Raw genomic sequence first — 22,730 nt, 5'->3', positions numbered from 1 at the left:
TCCGGTAAGGACCTCACTGAGCATGTCTGTGAGGTGGCAGGCCCTGATAGGGCAAAGGTTGTCAGGTGCCCTGATGACGTGGCAACTCCGGACTGGCTCGCAGAGGCCCGCCCCTATCATCTGGCACCTCACCATTGGTCGTCAGACGATGACTGGTGAAGTGTTTGGGGCGTGGCTGCCATGAGGTCATCAATGACGTGGCGGTTCCGGATAGGTCGCATGTGACGTCACTGATGACATGGCACTCTGCTATTGGACCTTGGTGGTTTCACCCTGGGTTTGGGGCGGACCCAGGTTATAAAAGGGGCTGGAGACAACATGGAGGTGCGCAGTCTTCATTTAGAGTTCTTGGTGACATAAGCCTTGTTGGAAGCGGTAGGTAGGGCTAGGCGAACGGTGCCTGTCACGCCAAGATTCGTGGCTCAGCACATGAGGGTCAGGCGCCGTGCTTCCTTGCTACCATTCCTGTTGTGCTAGAGCAGTCCAGTGGCGTTAACTGGGCTGCGACTGTTGCGTCACCTGTTCAGTTGTGCCTCCTACGCACACGGACAGTGTACCTGCTACGCCACCTGTCCGGTTGTGCCCTCTACGCGCACGGACAGCACACCCCAGAACCCCTGTGAAGTTAACAGGGTGTTCCCGGATTGGGTGTGTGAACCCTATTATCCTCCTCGGCCTCCCAGTCAAATGCTACTGGTGTGACTACCTGGTCTGACGTGTCCTTTACACACGTGGCCAGTCGAGTGGTGGCCAGAAACGCAGCGGTCTTCTCGGTCAACGCTAACTGGTTACCATCTGGCCTGACGTGTTGTTACACACGTGGTCGGAGTAGCGTCCGCTCCACCGAAACGCTAACTGGGTTGTCGTCCGGTCTGACGTGTCCCTACACACGTGACCGGTTCCTTGAGTTATCTCAGAGCCATCCAGCTTTATAGTCTCCGCCTAACCCACAGGGTGCCAGCAGCTCCATTACCATCTGGAGAACGGTGGGCCCCAACTGGCGATTGGGATATATATACCCCTGGTCCTAATCTGCCGGTCCCCCCGTAACACACATAGCTTGTGATTAGCTGAACTCTGCTGTCTACAAGGGCAAATATTTGTGATGGGGCATTCTTAAGGTCCCTTTACACACTGAAACTTTCTAGCGATCCCAACCTGGCCGGGATCGCTACAAAGTCTCTGGTGAGTCGCTGGTGAGCTGTCAAACAGGCATACCTGGAAAACGACGCAACAGCGATACGGACCTGCAGAACGACCTAGCTAGTCATTGGGGACGTTGTAAAACAGCTTTTTGAAAGGGAAGTCGCTAACGAAGTTGCTGTAACTGTGTTAAACACACCGATGCATGCTGCACAGCGGGAAACAAAGGACCAAAGAATGGTCCTGAGAGATGTGTAGTGATCAGCGACCTCACAGCAGGGGCCAGGTCGCTGATGTGTTTCACACACTGCAATGTCGCTGGGGAGGTCGCTATTACGTCACAAAACCGGTGACGTTACAGCGATGTCGTTTGCGATGTTGCGGTGTGTAAAGGGGCCTTTACAAATTCTTGTTCTGCTGAATTATTGGCCCTTGTGAAAGGAGCTTGATTCTATGTTAATGTTCACCTGACTGATACACCAGTATGCATGAAATAGTATCATGTGACCACATCCGAGCAGAATCTTTATCTACAATATGTCCTTGAGGCAGCTTGAGCGTTAAAGAAGCACCCTGCAAGTGATCTTACGTGACTGTTATCGGGAATGGGTGAGTCTTGGAATGTTTAGCATTGACCTGTTCACGTGCAGCTCATATATTTTGGAGTCAAACTCCACAAAACAATGAACGAATAATACTTTAATTGATCAGCCACCATCACGTTATTCTTATTGGGTGGATTAATTCTATGGTAGGGCCACATGGTTTTCTAAGGGCACAGAGTCACTGCTGCATACAAGCTTGACGTTGTACAGAATGATAATACAGTAATACCATGAGAGTGTTTAGTAACGACTCCCTCTGCTGACGTAGCAAGTCGGTGTAAACGCATTTGAAATGCCTAGGAACATTAACAGTAATTACTTTGTGGACACACATTTTAATAATTGTTTAATCTATTATTTTTGTTCATTTTCAACATACTTAGGGCCTGTACACCTTGCATCTTTGTCAGTTAAGGTGGTGTCACACACAGCGACGACAACAACGTCGCTGCTACGTCACCATTTTCTGTGACGTTGCAGCGACGTCCCGTCGCTGTCGCTGTGTGTGACATCCAGCAACGAGCTGCCCCTGCTGTGAGGTCGTTGGTTGTTGCTGAATGTCCTGCTTCATTTTTTTCGTCGTTGTTCTCCCGCTGTGAAGCACACATCGCTGTGTGTGACAGCGAGAGAGCAACGAAATGAAGCGAGCAGGGAGCAGGAGCCGGCGTCTGGCAGCTGCGGAAAGCTGTAACCAAGGTAAACATCGGGTAACCAAGGGAAGACCTTTCCCTGGTTACCCGATATTTACCTTCGTTACCAGCCTCCGCCGCTCTTGCTGCTAGTGCCGGCTCCTGCTCTGTGCACATGTAGCTGCAGTACACATCGGGTAATTAACCCGATGTGTACTGTAGCTAGGAGAGCAAGGAGCCAGCGCTAAGCAGTGTGCGCGGCTCCCTGCTCTCTGCACATGTATCGCTGCTGCGTCGCTGTGTTTGACAGCTAAGCAGCGATCATAACAGCGACTTACAAGGTCGCTGTTACGTCACAGAAAATGGTGACGTAACAGTGATGTCGCTATGTGTGAACCCAGCTTTACTCCTTTGGGCATTCAGCCTGATGCTATGAAAAGCAGGATTTGGGGTTATCTACTGACTGGGCCGTTGACATTAATGAACATACAGAGTCACTTTGTTCCCTTTTTGACCTCCCATTTTTTTTTCCAGTGTCTGCCTTTTTGAGATTGGCACAAAAGTGTGATAAACTTTCCTAAAAAAAAAAGCTGAAAAGGAGATCAGACAAAGCATAAAAGGACTCCGTCTGCTTCATTTATGGGAGACTGCCATGTAAATAAAAGCTATTAACTTGCAGATATGGGGTTAATCTCTTGGTTAATAGCGTTGTAATGTCATGCACCTGCCAAAATGAGAGCCCCTGCAATGTTTAGCAGACATACTACAAATAATTAAGAGGGTTTCCCTACTCTGGACAGAAAAAGTGATAAATATCTTATCACCAAAAATGAGAGCAAGGGTCCCAATTATTATGGAGTATCAGATTGCATCAGTACAGAGCCGGCTGTCAGTCAGTGCTGGGACGTGGTTGCAGCCACCACTCACTGAAACTGCATCGACATCGCCTCTATGACTGAATGCCCGAGGCTGCTGGAAGGAATGAAGTTTACTTCCTCCATCAGTGGGGCTCTTAGGCCTAAGACACATGGCATGAAAATCGGAGCGAGTGCAATGCGGACCAATATTACTCTGTGTCAGCACCCATGAGCGATTATTTTCTCAGCCCTAATCAGACCGAGAAAACAATCGCAGCATGCCGCGACTGTAATGCGATCCTGGTTTCTCTCGCACCCATTCAAGTCTATTCAAGTCTATTGCCCACGTGGCATTTTTATGACACTTGGGCCCCACAACCAATCTGCTCCAGCTTCCTTCTCCCCGCCTTCAGACGCTTGAGCAAGAAGTCAGCGCATCTCTTACATCCTACTCAAATGTCCGAAGGCGGGAGACTAACGCCAGGTGCTGATTGGTCTTGCAACTCGTGTGTCCTCATAACACTACGTGGGCCCCGGGAACGCAGATTTAGACATCGCTGGAACGGCGGCTACACCAGAAGTGAGCATAGGATTATTTATTTTTATGGGGGCGACAAGGGGAATGAGCAGGGGTCGACCAAGTAGTAGACAACCCCTTTAATAGCATTTTTTACATGACCAGTTCCCTTTAAACTCAATGGTACAGGCGGCAGTTTTGACCAAATCCTATTTGTCAGAGCTTCACACAGAAGCCCTGACAGAGCCACTGATAGCTGATGCCAAAGAGTATGAGTGTAGCCTAAATGTGGCTTTACACACTGCAACATCGCAAACGACATCGCTGTAACGTCACCGGTTTTGTGACGTAATAGCGACCTCCCCAGCGACATTGCAGTGTGTGAAACACATCAGCGACCTGGCCCCCGCTGTGAAGTTGCTGATCGCTACAAATCGTTCAGGACCATTCTTTGGTCCTTTGTTTCCCGCTGTGCAGCATGATCGCTAGAAAGTCTCAGTGTGTAAAGGGGACTTAAATGTGCAGGCAGCAGGAGCCGGCTTCTGCGGACACTGGTAACCACGTTAAACATCGGGTAACCAAGAAGCCCTGTCCTTGGTTACCCGATATTTACCTTCGTTACCAGCCTCCGCCGCTCTCACTGTCAGTGCCGGCTCCTGCTCCTTGCACGTGTAGCAGAGTACACATCAGGTAATTAACCCCATGTGTGCTGTAACTAGGAGAGCAGGGAGCCAGCGCTAAGCAGTGTGCGCTGCTCCCTGCTCTCTGCACGTGTAGCTACAGCACACATCGGGTAATTAACCCGATGTGTACTGTAGCTAGGAGAGCAGGGAGCCAGCGCTAAGCAGTGTGCGCTGCTCCCTGCTCTCTGCACGTGTAGCTGCGTGCGCTGGTAACCAAGGTAAATATCGGGTTGGTTACCCGATATTTACCTTAGTTACCAAGCGCAGCATCGCTTCAGTGCGTCGCTGCTGGCTGGGGGCTGGTTGCTGGTGAGCTCACCAGCAACCCGTGTAGCGATGCTCCAGCGATCCCTGCCAGGTCAGGTTGCTGGTGGGATCGCTGTAGCGTCTGACTGTGTGACCTCTCACCAGCGACCTCCTAGCAACTTACCAGCGATCCCTATCAGGTTGTATCGTTGTTGGGATCGCTGGTAAGTTGTTTAGGGTACCTTCACACTTAGCGATGCAGCAGCGATCCGACCAGCGATCTGACCTGGTCAGGATCGCTTCTGCATCGCTACATGGTCGCTGGTGAGCTGTCAAACAGGCAGATCTCACCAGCGACCAGTGACCAGCCCCCAGCCAGCAGCGACGTGCAAGCGACGTTGCGCTTGCACGGAGCCGCCGTCTGGAAGCTGCGGAGACTGGTAACTAAGGTAAACATCGGGTATGGTTACCCGATGTTTACATTAGTTACCAGTGTGAGCAGGGAGCAGGGAGCCGCGCACACTAAGCGCTGGCTCCTTGCTCTCCTAGCTACAGTACACATCGGGTTAATTAACCCGATGTGTAATGCAGCTACATGTGCAGAGAGCAGGGAGCCGCGCACACTGAGCGCTGGCTCCTTGCTCTCCTAGCTGCTGTACACATCGGGTTAATTAACCCGATGTGTAATGCAGCTACATGTGCAGAGAGCAGGGAGCCGCGCACACTGAGCGCTGGCTCCTTGCTCTCCTAGCTGCTGTACACATCGGGTTAATTAACCCGATGTGTACAGCAGCTACATGTGCAGAGAGCCGGAGCCGGCAGCACAGGCAGCGTGAGAGCTGCGGAGGCTGGTAACTAAGGTAAATATCGGGTAACCACCTTGGTTACCCGATGTTTATCTTGGATACAGCTTACCTCAGCTGTCAGACGCCGGCTCCTGCTCCCTGCTCGCTTCATTTGTCGCTCTCTCGCTGTCACACACAGCGATCTGTGTGTCACAGCAGGAGAGCGGCTTTGAAGAAAACGAACCAGGGCTGTGTGTAACGAGCAGCGATCTCGCAGCAGGGGCCAGATCGCTGCTCAGTGTCACACACAGCGAGATCGCTAATGAGGTCACTGCTGCGTCACAAAAAGCGTGACTCAGCAGCGATCTCGGCAGCGAGCTCGCTGTGTGTGAAGCACCCCTTAGTGTAAAGGGGCCTTAAATGTATCAACACAAACAAGATCTTAGCCGGTTTTATCTAAATTGCAGCACAGGCCAAGGCTATTAAGTCATCCCCATAGACCTGGAATAGAAAGTTAGTGCTTGCTCATCCGATACTCCATTCAAAATACTTGGGAAACTGCGGTCTCGTTTTTGGTGATCAAATGTTTAACACTTATTCTGTCCATAGTGGGGAAATACTGTTAATTATTATTTTTAATATGTCTGCAAAATATTACTAAATTAAAGGGAACCTATCAGGTCCACTAAGGCCCTTAAAGTGCCATGATTATCCTTCAGGACCCTAGTCCTGTATTGTAATTAGGTGTTGCCTGTTCCAAAAACTCTCCTGTTGTGTGGTAAAAATACTTTTGTAGCGTCACTCATGATCTGTAAGGTTGTCAGAACAAGCCCATTGTGGTGTCTATTTTCCAAGACTAGTCTGGCCCCTCAGCGTTATTGACGTCCTCTTCACTATGCCTATCATTTATATCTTCAGTGCAACAAATCTCGACAGGTACATAATGTCCTACAGTGATGGGTTCAGTGAAGAAGACATCAATGACCACCAAAGCGGTGCAGATACAGGTATTATGTACCTGTCCCATTTCCGGGCTTTGTTTCCTTCATTCTGGTCCGCTAAACTCTGTTGTGCCCCATGTCTGTTTTTGCAAATGGCCAGGCGTGATTTCATGTGATCATCTCCCTGGCCTACTATCTGTCTTGGTGTTAAGACTTTTAGTTTTTTTGTACACGACATCCTTACTCCCGGTCTTCCAGGACCTCTGCTGCCTGTTTCCGGCCTTCTGTCTTCTTGCAACTTCCAGTACCTCTGGTGCCTGCGGCTTCCACTGTCTCTGGTAACAGCCTCCTGCATTTTCAAGTACTTCTTATACTAGCCTCTTGCCTGCCTGCGGTTAGTAGTACCTCTGTGTCCACCTGGACCTAGGGCTTGAAGGATCAAGCTCACCAAGTGAGCCTAACAGGATCTGTGGCCAGACTATTATGGAGGGAATAATGTCCCACTGGACTAGTCCTGTACAATTATAAGCCTGGCATAAATATTTCATGTAATTGACTTGTTGAAATATATAAGGTAGCCCACTTGAAGCATAACCGGGTTTATTGCTTTAGTTATGAAGAAAAATAATGAGGTTTTGTTTGATTTTAGGTCTTAAGCTCTTCAGCTCCGATATCAGAAAATCATTGTAGCTGGCAAATTTACATCGCAATTGAACCTGTATCAGCAAATATGTCTAGTGCTTCTTATGGTGAACTGTATGGATCTGATATACAGTATATAATAACATTTGTGCATGAGGCCTTACCCATACTCATTTATAGAAGCTAAAGCAATAGTCCTTACTGGGTCCAGCACAGCAGAAAGATTTACAGAGTATATTCTTACACTGCTGTTATTATCACAGAAATCATAGGTATAAGTTGCAGATTTTTTTGCAATTGGCAATGAATTTGTCCCTTTGCGTTACTAAGGTTGAAAGCTGTGATGATAATCTATTTCCGTAACAGGATGGGCTTATTTTCAGATCCACAACATGCAGGAAATTCTCCGCAGATCTCCACTACATGTGAATTGGGTGTGTAAAACTTTACCACTTGCTTTGTACCGGAAATTCCTCCAGATTTCCAATGTCAAAACTGCAATAATCAGTCTCTTCAGGAACTTACTCTGTACTGATGAGGAGCAAAACCTCTAAAACAGTGTTGTGGTGAAATGACAATTAGCATAGAACGCAACGCTCCAGGACGGTGATATGTTAGTATGGTGCTACCACCTATATGTTGTCAGAATAACCAGGCACTCAAATGGATGATTAACGGAGTATTTATCAGCAATCGGAAAGTGAATTGTATATGACATTTCGGTTGTCATCTTTTCCCTTCATCAGATACATTGCATTGTAGAAGATGGGATGAATAATATTCTATGGAAAACTTGTATACCCGCAGTGATGAGGGACTTCAAGTAGGAGAAGGGATAGTGGCCAAACCAAAATCATGGATGTCTTTGGTTTGGGCTTACATACAGAAACATATTTTTAAGGGATTTTCCACTACGGGACAAACTTTCATTAATGGACCCAGGGAAGTACAACAAAAAAAATTGATACTTGCCTCGTGGACTTGTTCACTTCTCTGTGCTTCGCCTTACTGCTGGGATCCGTATTCAGTTTGGGTGTTACTTGAGCACTGCAGCCCTCAAGTAATACCCTTGCTAGACAACGCTTCCAGTAGACTGGTGACAGATGCTGTGCTGAGTATAGGGGAGCAGCGTTAGTCCAGGAAGTGAGCAGCAGTTTTGTTTTTGTTTTTTTGTATTTTTTTTTTTTAACATCCCCGAGCCCATTAATCAGAAGTTCAATAGTGAAATACCCTTTAACGACCGCGGGCAGTAAAATTACGTCCTAGCGGTCATAACGTTACTGCCCGCGGTCTGCTGGCAGCAGCATGCTGCGATCGGCACACATCTCAGCTGATTTTCACAGTTGAGATGTGTGCCTGCTAGGCACAAGCAGAATCGTTATCTGCTCGTGCCGTTTAACCCCTTATATGGCGCGGTCAATATGTGACAGCGCCATTATAAGCGCGATCGCGGTAAACATTTACTTACCGACTGATACCGGAAGTCACGTGACACAATCACGTGACTTCCGATAGTTGTCATGGTAGCACAGGGTCATGTGATGACTCCTGTACTACACATGACTTGCTTTCACTTTCACTGTGCCCGCTGCACAGTGAAAAAGACAGTGAACGTATCTGCTGTTTACAGCTGTGTAGCTGTGATCAGCAGATCGTGCAGAGCGATCGGATTGCTGATTGCTATAGCCCCCTAGGGGGACTAGTAAAAAAAAAAAAGTAAAAAAAAAGTTTTAAACAATTAAAAAAAAAAAACAAAAAAAACTAAAAGTTCAAATCACCCCCCATTCGCCCCATTGAAAATTTAAAGGGTTAAAAAAATAAAAAATACACACATTTGGTATCGCCGCGTTCAGAAACGCCCGATCTATCAAAATATAAAATCAATTAATCTGATCAGTATACGGCGTAGCGGCAAAAAAATTCCAAACGCCAAAACGACGTTTTTTTGTCGCCACAACTTATGCGCAAAATGCATTAAGAGGCGATTAAAACGTAGCATCTGCGCAAAAATTGTACCGTTAAAAACGTCAGCTCGAGACGCAAAAAATAAGCTGTCACTGAGCTATAGATCCCGAAAAATGATAACGCTACGGGTCACGGAATATGGCGTAAAACGTGCGCCACTTTTTTCGGACAAACTTCCGATTTTTTTTTTTTTAGCCCCTTATATAAAAGTAAACCTATACATGTTTGGTGTCTACGAACTCGCACTGACCTGAGGCATCACAGCAACACATTAGTTTTACCATATAGTGAACACAGTGAATAAAATATCTCAAAAACCATAGTGCTATCGCACTTTTTTTTGCAATTTTTCTGCATTTGGAATTTTTTTGCCGTTTTCCAGTACACTATATGGTAAAACTGATGGTTTAATTTAAAAGTGCAGCTCGTTCCGCAAAAAATGAGCCCTCACATGACCATATTGACTGAAAAATAAAAAAGTTACGTCTCTCAGAAAAAGAATGGCAAAAAAAAAACCGGAAAGCGAAAAATCAGCCGGTCGTGAAGGGGTTAAGGCTATGTGCGCACACTGCGGATTTGTTTCTCCAGCGAAAAACGCACCTTCTGGCAGAAAAATGCATCTACCTGCGGAAAAAACGCACCAAAAACATGCGGTTTTACCGTATTATGCTGCGTTTTTGGTGCAGATTTACCGCGTTTTTGCCTGTGGTTTTGTCCCTGCGGTTTTTTAACATTGTCAGTGGCAGAAGACAGGGAAAAACGCAGAAAAGAAGTGACATGCTACTTCTTTTTACTGCAGAAATTCTGCAGCAAAACCTGTAAGGAAAAAAGACACCGTGCGCACAGCATTTTGGATTTCTCATAGACTTTCCTGGGGAAGGACTGCATGAAGCTTATGAGCAAAAACTACACCAATTCTGCATCAAAATCCGTGGCAAAAAATGCAGTGTGTGCACATAGCCTTAATGTGTTTTCCACTTTCTGAAAAGTGGTCAGCAAGCGTATGCGGTCATGTGAAATAGCAAAGACATATACTACTTGCCATCCCACAGTCCCCAGTCTCCGCTCCCTGCCGCAACTGCGGTCGTTGCGTTATGGCTGCAGTAGTGATGTCAGCACAAGCATGCATCACCACTGCAGCCAATCACTGAGCTCTAATGTTGTGGCGGCTGTCAGTCAGTGTGGGGAGGCTTGGTTACAGCCGCTGCTCACTATACGCAGTGTGTTAACTGAAGACGCACCTTTACCACCCCTATGACTGAAAGCTGAATGCTGCTGGGAGGAATAAGGCTATGTCTGCACACTGCGTTCTGGTTTGACAACAAAAATGCACCCTCTGGCAGACTCTTGACAAATGTAAACACTGCGTTTGACAAAAAAAAGCGGTAAAAACGCATGCGTTTTTAGCTGCGTTTTGGACAGTGCGTTTTTAATAGAGAAATAAATTATAAGATAGGATTTGATAACTAGAATACATAGAAGAATAGATAGCATGACTGCCCGCAGACAGAGACAGAGCCATGCTATGAGAATGATCTCGGATGAACCTCTGAGGTCAGTGCCGTCACACAGGCAGTAGTGTGGGGCCCGCAGGCGTTACGTCAGAGCTTCACCCGAGTTCATTCTCAGCGCGACCCTGTCTCTGTGTCGTGGCCTGCTTTGCGGTCACAGATGAAGGACTCCAGCTGTGACCAGAAATCACCTGATTGACTGCACCGCTGATCAGGCGGCTCACTTCAGTCACTCGGGTAATTTGCTGTCTCAGGTGGAGGACTCCAGCTGTGGCCGCGCCTAACCTGAGTGACGTCACCGCTGATAGCACGACTCACTTCAGTTGCTGCGTGGAGCTCACAGCAAGCTGTTGTGCTCTATGGCTGCTCGCTGTCAGCTTCCAATGTAGCAGAGCTGGTGGTGCTGGGCAGCCCACCTGATCTAATAGAAGGGCGTCATCAATAGGCTTTGCCTTGACACTGCATTGCATGTACCTGTGTGACTAACGCCCTATGTTAGATCCTATTAGTGTGCAGTTTTCATGTCAGCAACCGCCACTTCCTGACATATTAGGCTGTGGGTGGTTGTTCTATTGGTATTCTGCACCTGTGCAATTCCAACCTTTTATCATGGTGGGGGCTCCTGTGTGTGCTTTTGACCATTGTTTTGGCTGGTGGCTTTTATTTCTGGTGAGTTTTTTTCTGGGTGTATGTGTTTATTTACTTTCACTTACAAATTAATCATGGGGGTGTCTCATAGACACCTGCCATGATTAACTTAGGACTTAGTGGCATCTATGGGCTGCCATTAACTCCTTATTACCTCTATTGCCACTGCACCAGGGTAATCGGGATGAGCTGGGTAAGATCCCGGGACTGTCGCATCTAATGGATGTGGCAATTCCAGGCGGCTGCTGGCTGATATTTTTAGGCTAGGGGGGCATACTAAAAACAATAGGCCTCCCCAGTCTGAGAATACCAGCTAGAAGCTGTGAGGCTTTATCTTAGCTGGGTATCAATCGGGGTGGGGACAGCACGTCATGTGATTTTCTTTTTTTTTTTTTTTGTTTTTGTTCTTTTTTTTATTTTATTGCACGATATAGAGCCACCCACCGGCGGCTGTGATTGATTGCAGTGAGACAGCTGTCACTCAGCGTGGGGGTGCATCTGACTGCAACCAATCATATGCGCCAATGGGCGGGGGAAGCGGGGAATATGAGATGACCCTAATGAGTGTCCGGCACTTTCAGAAGCAGGAGAGGCTGCGGAGCAGTGTGACAGCCGCGCCGGTGATCGGTAAATATGAAGGAGGGAGAGACCGAGACTGACAGAGAGAGAGACCCGTGTTGTTGTTGACAAGAACGGATGCAAAATTTACCAAAAATGCAGTGCAAACAACGCACAGCTAAACATTTTGGTTGTGTTTTGACACATCTCATTCATTTCAATGGGTGGAAAATGCTCAAAAAACACAATGAAGGGATGTGCTGCTTTTTTTTTATGCAACGATTTTGACAAATATTTGTCAAACAAAACGCTGCCTTAAAAAAAAAAAAAAAAAAAAAAAAAAAGCAACGTGCGGATGGAAATTCTGACTCATAGACTTTGCTAGGAAAGCAAAACGCATGTATTTTGTCATTGACACGGTGCAGTTTACCGCAACTAAAACGTATGAAAAAAAAAGCACACGTGCGCACATGGCCTAAAGATACGGTAATTTTGTCCTGGGAACGGAGCTTTAAGTGCAGGTATCGGGCAGATTCAAAACACTATTAACTCCATATCTGCAGGTTAATAGCTTTTTTTCCACATAGCAGGTTCCCTAAAAAAAAAACAACAATACTCCTTAAAAAACGAATAGGAGTAATTATAGTCAGATATATAAAAGAAAAAAGTTGCCTATTTGTACTTCCCCATTGCCCCTGATTTAATTAAAGGGGTTATCTGGCTTATTTTGCTTTTTTAATTATTTACACTATTGGGCTACATTGCGGCAGGTAAGTAGATAGTGAGCACTTACCTGCCCTGCTGTCAGCCCCTCTCCCCCGGCTCAGAGTGGTCATGTGACTGCTCCTGCTGTGATTTTGCTACTTCCGGTCATTTCATGTCAACATGGGCAGGACCATGTTGACATGCAAATCTGCCACTGCATGTTGCCGGCCTGTTGAGCGGGTACAGTGCGATGAGCCCCACCCTCCTCCCGGTGCGCTGCTATCTGTGTCCTGTATGTGGTGGACAAATACAGGGTTGCCCTCTGTGTCTAGGACACCGTGAGGCGCGCTGTTTGCCCAACAGTGTCCGCAGCTCATTATGTTGTATGGTGCCCGGGCAACTGTGACCCCCCCCTCCCCCGTGCGCTGTCTCTGGGATGAATGCAGCCTCCCGTGCCCCTCGCTTCTGAATACAGTCAGAAGCAGGAATGTCACCTGACACCAGCGAACAACAGCACTGAGCTCTGTATAGGACACTGCAATCATCACAGCACGGAGAAGAGACAGCATGCTGCATGGGTGAGAAGGGAGAGCGGGGGGGGGGCAGAGAAGAGCGTGCACAGCTAACAGAGTGTGGGGGGGGGGGCAGAGACGAGAGTTCATGGGGGTGAGAGGGGAGTGCTGGAGGGCAGAGGAGACAGTGCAGTGGGAGAGAACAGAGTGCATGAGGGGGGATTATGTATAATATATTGTATAACTCACGGTGTGTGTGTGTGTGTATGTGTGTGTATCCATCCTATAGACTCAGATTAGGGGCTATATATAATTTTCATTACCTAGTACTCATTGATCAGGTGCTGGGGCAGTATACTGACGGAATTTGGGGGCGGGTAGAGGGCGGGGCTGGACACTGAGGCCGAGGGCGGTGCCAGCTGTGACTGTGGGTTTGGCAGTCAAACATGTCATGTTAGGTTGTGCTGAATGTAAACAAAGAACTGCAGAGAATAAAGTGAAAAATCAAGAGAAACAAAAGTTAGAAAACAAAAAAATAATGTAGGGGGTGTTTTATATGACAATACAGCACAGATTAACTTAATTTTTTTTTTTTGAGTTTATGTCGGACAACTCCTTTAAGACTGTCAGGGACGCTAGAGAAAGATGAGCCTATACATTAAGAGGTGTATGCTACTTAATGAATTAGGCGCATTTTACAAGTGCCGTGTGTCTCCACCAGAAATGTTACTGACTGGAGTACATTTCTGGCGTCATATACGCTTCCAAAGTGGTGTAAATGTTGATGAATTTGCTGGGCAGGCTTCGGCACACCCCGTCCCGCTCCACCTATTTTGATGGAGCTCTCCCGGACAGACGTAATGTGCGCACGTTGCGTACTAGCCCTGCAGAAATTTCTGCAGCGATCTGAAGAGCACACGTGTGCTTCAAATCGCTGCAGAAAATGTCCGTAGAGAAAAAAAAAAAAAAGCCAATTCCATGCGCTCTGCCTGCAGCCTCTCCCATAGACAGAGCAGGGGCTGCCGGCAAAGCGCACGAAAGAAGTGACATGTCACTTCTTAGATCGCGCGCTTCGGGCAGCAGCCGAAGCGCTGCGCTCTAAAACGCCACATGCGCACGTCTCCTGCATAATCTCCATAGATTATGCAGGGGACGCAGGACGCATGCAGTTACGCTGCGCTACAAAGCGCAGCGTAACTGCATGTAATTACGCTACGTGCGCACATAGCCCAAGACCACCAAAAGTGGCTATATTTTTGAGTCACATTGAGTTTTGCAACATTTCAATATAATCTACCCCAGAAAATGTCACAAAAACTTCTTGCTGAAACGTCTCCATTGTCTTTGCAGCAATTCCACAGTTGAGGTTTTCTTTTGGCTGACAACATTACAATGTAGAATCTTCAGGAGACTAAGGAATGTGTTGAGCTGGCCGCCAGCCCACTCTAGATCTAATGGAAGACGTACACTTAGCAGTCGTGTTACAGGATCTGATGATTGCAGTGGTAACCACTTTACTTCTCATAAGTCTGCATAAATGAGTCATCTAATCACTGTTATTTAGAATTAATCTTTTAGAGGGTGTTACATTTATTTTCCTTTAGGCTATGTTTGCACAATGAATATTTGGGGAGTTTGTTTTTTTTTATGCTGCAGAACTTCTGCTTCTATTAGGTAAATTAGCTTACTTGCATCTTTCATTTGTCAGTGTTTTTCCATGTAGTTTTTTGCTCTGATTATTGATATATATATATATATATATATATATATATATATATATATATATATATATATATATATATATATATATATATATATATATATATATATATATATAAATATATTATAATATGAGCTCAGTGTGTGTGTATGTATGTCCGCTAAAGGAATCCGCACCGTCGCATTTACAATCACGTAATTTTGCACAGACGCCCAGGGACCCAGGGAACGTCATAGACTATGTTTGGGCGGGAAAATTTAACCCCGTGCTTTCCAGTTACTCTACAAAAATCCTGCAGCCATTAAACTGAATGGAGCTGCGAGCTATACAGTAGGCTGTAAATAGCAACTGTCAGTGGTTGCTATAGGAACAAAATAAACTGTTAGTATAAGATAGGATAGACGGATAGAGAGAGACAGAGACAGCCCGGGCAAAGAGACAGATACAGAGATTGAGACAGACTGATGCAAATACAGAGAGATAGAAACAGACAGACAAGGAAAGAGACAGACAGCGACACACAGACAGAGACTGGGAGAGAGACAGTTACTATCCCGGGCAACACCCGGGTACTACAGCTAGTATATATATATATATGTGCGTGTGTGTAATATATATATGTAATTTTTTGTCTCTTTTTAGCATGTCATGTTTTTAATAAAAATGCATTGTTTGTGATACCTCTTAGTATTGGCTTTGACAAGACTTTATTGATACAATCATGTGTGAATTCCATGCGTTTTTAGTGCGTTTTTGCAGCAGAAATACATATGCTTGATTTACCTGCAGATTATCTGCATCTAATGCAATTCTGTAAGGAAGATATGCATGTAAAATTCAGCTTATCCACAAGAGAAATTAACCTGTTACAGATTTCAAACTTACCCCAGGTCAGATTACACAGGTTTAAAAAAAACAACCCAAAAAACACAGTGGGCATGAGATTTCTGGAAATCCTTTCGAGTTTGCAGAAACTGTAATATGCTACATTTTTTGAGAAGTGAAAATATGCAGCATCAAACACTCATCATGGGAAGTTACCCTTAATTTACTATATATGTTTATTTTAAAGAGGATCTCTCGGCCTTACTGACATGATCTTACTATACACTTTCCCTTGAAATATAGCAGCAATGAGTGTCAGTGCTGAGTGTGACATGTTACATATACAAGGTAAATGTAACAGAGTGCTGTCAATTTTGAATCAAATGGGGGGAGGGAAGCCAGAATATTAAAGGGAATCTGTCAGTAGGTTTTTTTCTTCCTCATCTGAGAGTAGCATGATGTAGGCAAAGAGATCCACAATCCAATGATGTATCACTTAGATTACTGGCTGCAGCCATTCTGACACAATCAGAATATTTAGGTTTAGTCATGTAGCAGAGTCCAGGGAGCTGACTCTGCCCACTCCAGGCTCTCAACAGAGATTGACACCTCATTGGAGGGGGCATGTTTGACTGCCATGGGCTTGACTTTGTAGTCATGAAATGATAAGGGTCCTGCTGCTTAAACATAGCAAACAACAGATCAAACTGTGACAAGACAGGCAACCCTGAATTTTCTGTGTTATGTCTTGCAGCATGCTGGCTTCAGCATACATAGCAACAACCTGCTGACAGATTCCCTTTAAGATTATTTTGGAGGTGGAAAAAAATCCAACAAGCTTTTTAAGAGTAGAATAATAATAATAATTTTATTCATTTATATAGTGGTATTAATTCCACAGCGCTTTACATACATTGGCAACACTGTCCCCATTGGGGCTCACAATCAAGAGTCCCTATCTGTATGTCTTTGGAGTGTGGGAGGAAACCGGAGACCCCGGAGGAAACCCACGCAAACACAGGGAGAACATACAAACTCCTTGCAGATGGTGTCCTTGGTGGGATTTGAACCCAGGACCCCAGCGCTGCAAGACTGCAGTGCTAACCACTGAGCCACCGTCAGGTTTTTTTTTCCTGAAGTGTTTTTCTAAGCAGTTTTCCACACAGTGATTTTGAAGTGACAATGACAAGTCTGGAGTGGATTCCATCCTGATTCTGCCTTGGAGAAATTACACATCGCTCCTTTTTTTTTTTTTCTTTCAGTAGTGAGGTTTTCAACACCTTGGCATATGAAAAATTGATGAAAAATATTGCTATTTAAACTAAAAAAAATTGGATTTCACATTTCCTTCAAAATGTTTGCCCTGCCACAGACCATGTACAGCAGCACATTTAGCCCCTAAGGGTATGTGCACACGGTGCCTTATTTAGGTGGATTAAAAAAAAAATACCAAAAGAATGAACATATGTACTGCAAAGTCAAAACAGCTTACTGCCTGTATGTTGTGTCTTTCGTAACTTATTTTCAACTGCTTCAAACATCAAAAGCCAGCAGCAAAGTTGCCACAAAAATAACGCAAAGGACGTCAAAGACTATTCTGAAAAAATACTGCCAGCAATTCCCCGGAGCGTCTTCTGCTTTAAAAACAATACAGGTACCCCAGTACCTCAAAAATAGAGTAGCAATGCTTGAGTGGCACTCCATTCAAATTCCTCCTCACTGCCGCCATGCATTGCGGGTAGCACGCTGTGCCCATACAGTTTAGATAACAGTTTTCCAAACTCTTGTTTAACAAACAGGTATATATCCTTTCTACTGCATATAAAAACATATTAGGACATTTGTGCAGTGTTTTCAGTAAGAGACAGGAGCAGTTCATCACATGCCTGGTGGCGTCTTATCTCCCAGGAAAAAGCATTGTCAGTTAACACGACTTGTTTCCAAAATACATCAGTCTTGTTTAGATGTTATTTTGCATACTTCTGATGCTATATGTTATGGTTAGAATGCAGGAGAGGTTTTCTTCAGATGACTCGTCCATGAAGGCCATTTTTCTGTAGGTGTCTCTGAACAGTAGAACAATGTACCACAACTCCAGAGTTGGCTAAATCTTCCTGAAGGATTTTTGCAGTGAAGTGAAGGTTCTGATTTGCCTCTCTAGCAATCCTACGAGCAGCTCTCACAGAAATTTGCCTTGGTTTTCCAGACCTTATCCTGACCTCCACTGTTTCTGTAAGTGCCATTTCTGAATTACTTTTCGAACCGAGGAAAGGGCAACTTGAAAACGCTTTGCTATTTTCTTCTAGCTTTCTTCGGCTTTGTGGGCCTTCACCATTTTGATTTTCAGACTGCTAGGCAGCTGCTTTGAAAAACCCATGGCTGTTGTTTTATTTCCACAAGGTTAGAGGAAGCTGGGTTTTTATAAAGCTGTGAAATTTGCATCACCTGCCCTTTCCTAACAGGCTAATTAAGGTCTGAAATGATAGTTAAAGTTATCTGAGCACACAAATCTCCAAGGGTGTTCAAACTTTTGCATTGGCCCATTTTCATTTTTGTAGTTTTTAAAATGTTTAAGATGAAAATATTTTTTTTTGTTCTTACCTAAAATATAAAGGAAATGTGTCATCTTTAACTTTATGCCTTTTAGAGATCATTTCATTTTCAACTTGATTAACTGTTCACAATAACAGTAATTTTGACCAGTGGTGCTCAAACTTCTGCATAGCACTGTATGTGTGAGGTCTTCTCCTGAGCTGTGCATCTCTTGAAGAATGTTTGAGTAATCGGTGGGAATCTGGGAACCCAAATCCTCCACTGATCTACCTGCAATTAAGAGGAGAACAACATATTAAAAAAATCTTAGCAAAAATTGTACTTAAAAGTCAGGCTGACAGCAATGTCTGACTCCAAATCTTATCTGTCAGACCTTCCTCAATACTTGGACCTTTGCCTATTGTGATACAGTGTATTAAGTTGTTTGGTGATCTCTGTAAATTTCACTTCATAGGTTTGGATAGTTATTCTTCATTTGGCCTACACTTTTATAACATTATTGCTTAGAAGGTGTGACGTGTCTGGACATTTTGATGTGGATAATGGATTATTTTAGCAATTTAAGTTTGAAGTCTCAATATATGCAAATGATCGGCTCCTGACAGTTTTGTGTATTTTTGTATTGTCAGGTATGGAACTCAGCCAAATTAATATCAACGCGCTAAACGAATGAAGTGACAAGAGGAATGAACATATTGCCTTCAGCCACAGTATAACAGGAACATCAGAATTTGTGATTACAAGGTAACAGTCATAGGATTTGGAGAAGTCCTTCCTCACCTCGTATTTGATGTTCTTCTTGCCTGCAGACAGAAATACCCTTCCTATAGCTTTTTTTCTTTTTATTTTATTTTTGTTCTCCTAACATCTAAAATGGCACAGAAGAGAAGTTTCACTCATGTAAATACATTCTTTTTTCTTTCCCTCTCCAGTTTCCTCTTTGCACAGAGTTCAATGACCCAGGCTTCATTTACAATACTATCACATGGGGAAGGCGACGTGTTCTGGACTCTGGCCAATAAAGATCTGTGAGAAAACACTTTTGTCCTATTCTGTGGATAGAGAAGTGTGAAGAATGCTTCTTACAGGTATATAGATATGCTAAGTGAGCTCCAACCTCTGCACACATTATTGTGCTGATCTTCTGAAAGGTCACTCTGGTGGCCAATAAGTTTTCCGCGTGTTCACTATGGATTATTCGTAGAATTACCCAGCTTCACACGGGTTTCTTTGATTAATCTTTTTATTGTGTGCAGGGGGGAAAACGTTGTCTACTGATATATAAAGCCAACATAAGAGTTACATATAGAAATTTTTAGGCCTAACGATGTCTTGAGTTTTTAGTATTTGTAGCTTGAAAATTCCCATATCATCTCAAGGATTAACACACTCAACCCACTGAGCGCATAATACGTTCCATAGATTCGGACACTCACAGTGAGCATATTGCGTCACCCAAAGTGACGTTCGCACTAGAGTACACATGCGTTAAACCTAGGTAATGTACCATAAGTGGCTAGTGTTGGATGATGAGTGTGTTTCTCCACGTGATGATTCGGGGATGTCCCTGCTGATAAAAAAAAGGGCGTTCCTACTGTGGAACCCACTCCGCTTTCCATCTACAGGTGGGCAGAAGGCTCATTGTAGCTCTCTAGCCTCCATTACGAATCATGCCCTGATGAACCGTTTGACTTGATTATAGGGGGAAAAGCATTGGGATGGGTCTAAAGATACATAGGTTACTTATCAAAGTATTAAGCATCTATTATCTACTTAAATAGACCAATAACTGTCTACGCTATATTCAATTGTACAGCTTGAAATTTGATTAAGGCTCTGTATAACTAGACAGCATTATTATTATTACACACTTCAGCACTTTATTGCGTGACGGTGGTGGTTTTTGGAAGGGAGGCCACACTAGGGTCGCTTAGGGCTAGCTCACGTTAAGAGGGAGCACCAGATCTACTTTAGGGTACCAACCTCTGCAGTTAGGCACACTGAGGGTATGAAAACCCCCTTTTCCCCCCCTCCCCATTTTTCTTGATCAATTTGATCTGTCTGTAGAAGTTTGACCATTCACTATTTTCTGACCCTGTACTGACTGTGGCAGATTCACTACACTTGGTTTTTAATACCATGTTTTTAATTGTTGTTTAATAAAGTATATTTTTAGGTTTTTTTTCCTTTGCTCAGGTGTTACATTTGGTGTTATCACTCACACGCTCTCTCATACTGGTCACTGGAAGTTCTACGTGGCTCCTCATGGCAAAGAATTCACTGAAGATCTGAAAGAAAACAAACAATTGTTGCTCTACGGCCTAGGCTATAAAAAGATTGCCAACACCCTGACACTGAGCTGCAGCACTGTGGCCAAGACTATACAGTGGTTTAACAAAATGGGTTCCAATCAGAACAAGCCTCACCATGGTCAACCATAGAAGTTGAGTGCCAGTGCTCAGTGTCCTATGCAGATGTTGTCTTTTCAAAATAGATATATGAGTGCTGACAGCATTGGTGCAGAAGTTAAAGGGGTCAGGGTCAGCCTTTCCTTGCTCAGACCATACATCAGACACTGCATCAAATTTGGTCTGCATGGCTGTTGTTCCAGAAGGAAGCCTCTTCTAAAGATAATGCACAAGAAAGCCGACAAAACGTTTGCTGAAGACAAGCCCACATTTTTCCCTGCACATGTCAATGTCATCTGATCTGATAAGCCTACATGTGCAGCCACCAGGTGTCGTTGGATCGGCGATCCACCCTCACCTGTTAACTAATTAAATCCCGCTGTCAATCTCTGACAGCAGAATTTAACGTGATCCAGCATGGAGCTCGCCATTCCCTGCTGCAATCGGCGGCCCCGTGAGCGATTGCTGGGTGCCGATGGGCTGTTATGACAGCTGGGGGTCAATTGATGACTCCTGTGGCTGTCATGACATAGTTCCTGTGAGTGCTGGCATTCACAGGAGATCAGCCTTTCTGCTGTTCAGAGCAGGGCTGATGCATGGCTATGATGAACAGCAGAAGCGATCGGAGCGTGTCGGCTTCAAGTTCCCTAAGGGGACTAGAAAAATTTATAAAAAGGTTAAAAAATTGTTTTTAAAAGAAAAAAAATGAATTCAAATCACACCCTTTTTGCCCTATTTGAAAATGAAGCAATTAAAAAAAAAACACATTTGGTATTGCTTCTGTCAGAAATGCATGATCTATAAAAACATAAAATCAATTAATCTAATCGTTAAAGCGCATAGTGAGAAAAAAATCAAACCACCAAAATTACGTTTTTTTTGTTTGCTGCAACATTACAATAAAATCCAATTTCAAGCGATCAAAACATTGCATCTACCCAAAAATAGTATACTTAAAAACCTCAAGACACAAAAAATAAGCAATCGCTGAGCCCCAGATCTCAAAAAATAAGAACATTGAGAGTCTCGTCAAATGGTGAAAAAAGCGCAATTTTTTTTTTAACAATTTTTGAACATGTTTGATATCTACAAACTCGTCATGACCTGAAGAATCATAATTCCAGGTCCTTTTTTACCAAATAGTGACCATGGTAAATAAAAAAAATCTTTTATTTTTGCAATTTCTCCACGCTTGGAATTTTTTTTTGCATATTCCAGTACAATATAGGGCAGAGTGAATGGTGTTCTTCAAAATTACAACTCCTCCTGCAAATAGAAATTCCAAATAATTCAAATGACCCGAATTCTCATAAAACTTTAAATTCTTTATTATTTTATTTAGACAAACACACAAGAAAAATATTAAAAAGATGGATAATGATATAAAAATATCCTGGGTTTAACAAGTGTTAATTTTTCTTTACTTTTTTTTTTTTTTTTAGTTGTATGCTAATGCACTAGCACTTTCCTATAGATCATAAATTATATATTATAGTCGACCTTGATGCGGGCGGATTAGGGGTTGAATACTTTTGCAAGAGACCAACTTTACAAAAACATATGTACAAAAAATTTGTTCAAAAAAATTGTGTGATGAACCTGTGAATTGATTATGTATAATATTTAAAAAAAAGAAAAATTAACATTTGTTAAACCCAGGATATTTTTATATCATTATCCATCTTTTTAATATTTTTCTTGTGTGTTTGTCTAAATAAAATAATAAAGAATTTAATGTTTTATGAGAATTCGGGTCATTTGAATTATTTGGAATTTCTGATATTTGATGACCCTGAAAATAGTTTGATAAGTTGGAAATTCCTCCTGCAAATAACAAGCTCTCATATGGCTATATTGACAGAACAATAAAAATGTTATGGCTCTTGAAAGAAGGGGAGGGAACAACAACGGAAAACGGGGTTAAGGTGGTGGTACACTTTAGATAGCTGTTGGCCAAACACTTTTCAGCTCTTCACTTTTACCTCTCCCTGCAAATATAAGCCAAGCATTCATGGCAGTCGTTTCTGCAGGCATTCACGTAATGTGGATAGTCACCTTAAACCTTGCCATGGTCTTAAGACTCCAGCAGACCTGTTCCTGGAAGGCTGGCTGCTCGTGCTACATGGGAGTTGTAGCATCATATGCAGTCATGTAAATAAATGGCCACCCTTGTAATTCCTAGAAAAAGTGTGTCTGCCACTGCTTGTTAGGTGCCCTTCACTCCTAGAAATGATAGTTCTATGATGTTCATATACCCTAATAGGTGATTGAGAAGGG

The 22,730-nt window shown here is 44.0% G+C and overlaps 1 protein-coding gene across 3 annotated transcripts in view; it reads left to right on the top strand.

Annotated features, from left to right (window-relative positions):
• STARD3NL (STARD3 N-terminal like) overlaps positions 1-22,730 on the top strand; it is a 96,316-nt gene that overhangs the window by 31,070 nt on the left and 42,516 nt on the right. The window contains exons 1-3 of one of the 3 annotated variants that reach the window (XM_075315122.1): positions 17,605-17,724; positions 18,675-18,789; positions 18,978-19,133. The gene's annotated coding sequence lies outside the window, so the exon portion shown is untranslated. Of the gene's footprint in view, positions 1-17,604; positions 17,725-18,674; positions 18,790-18,977; positions 19,134-22,730 lie in introns of those variants that run through there. The other 2 variants (XM_075315121.1, XM_075315123.1) reach the window with 2 other exon arrangements.

Source organism: Anomaloglossus baeobatrachus, chromosome 6 (assembly GCF_048569485.1).
Source record: "Anomaloglossus baeobatrachus isolate aAnoBae1 chromosome 6, aAnoBae1.hap1, whole genome shotgun sequence".
NCBI lineage: Eukaryota > Metazoa > Chordata > Amphibia > Anura > Aromobatidae > Anomaloglossus > Anomaloglossus baeobatrachus.
This window is presented reverse-complemented; position numbering and strand designations above follow the sequence as displayed.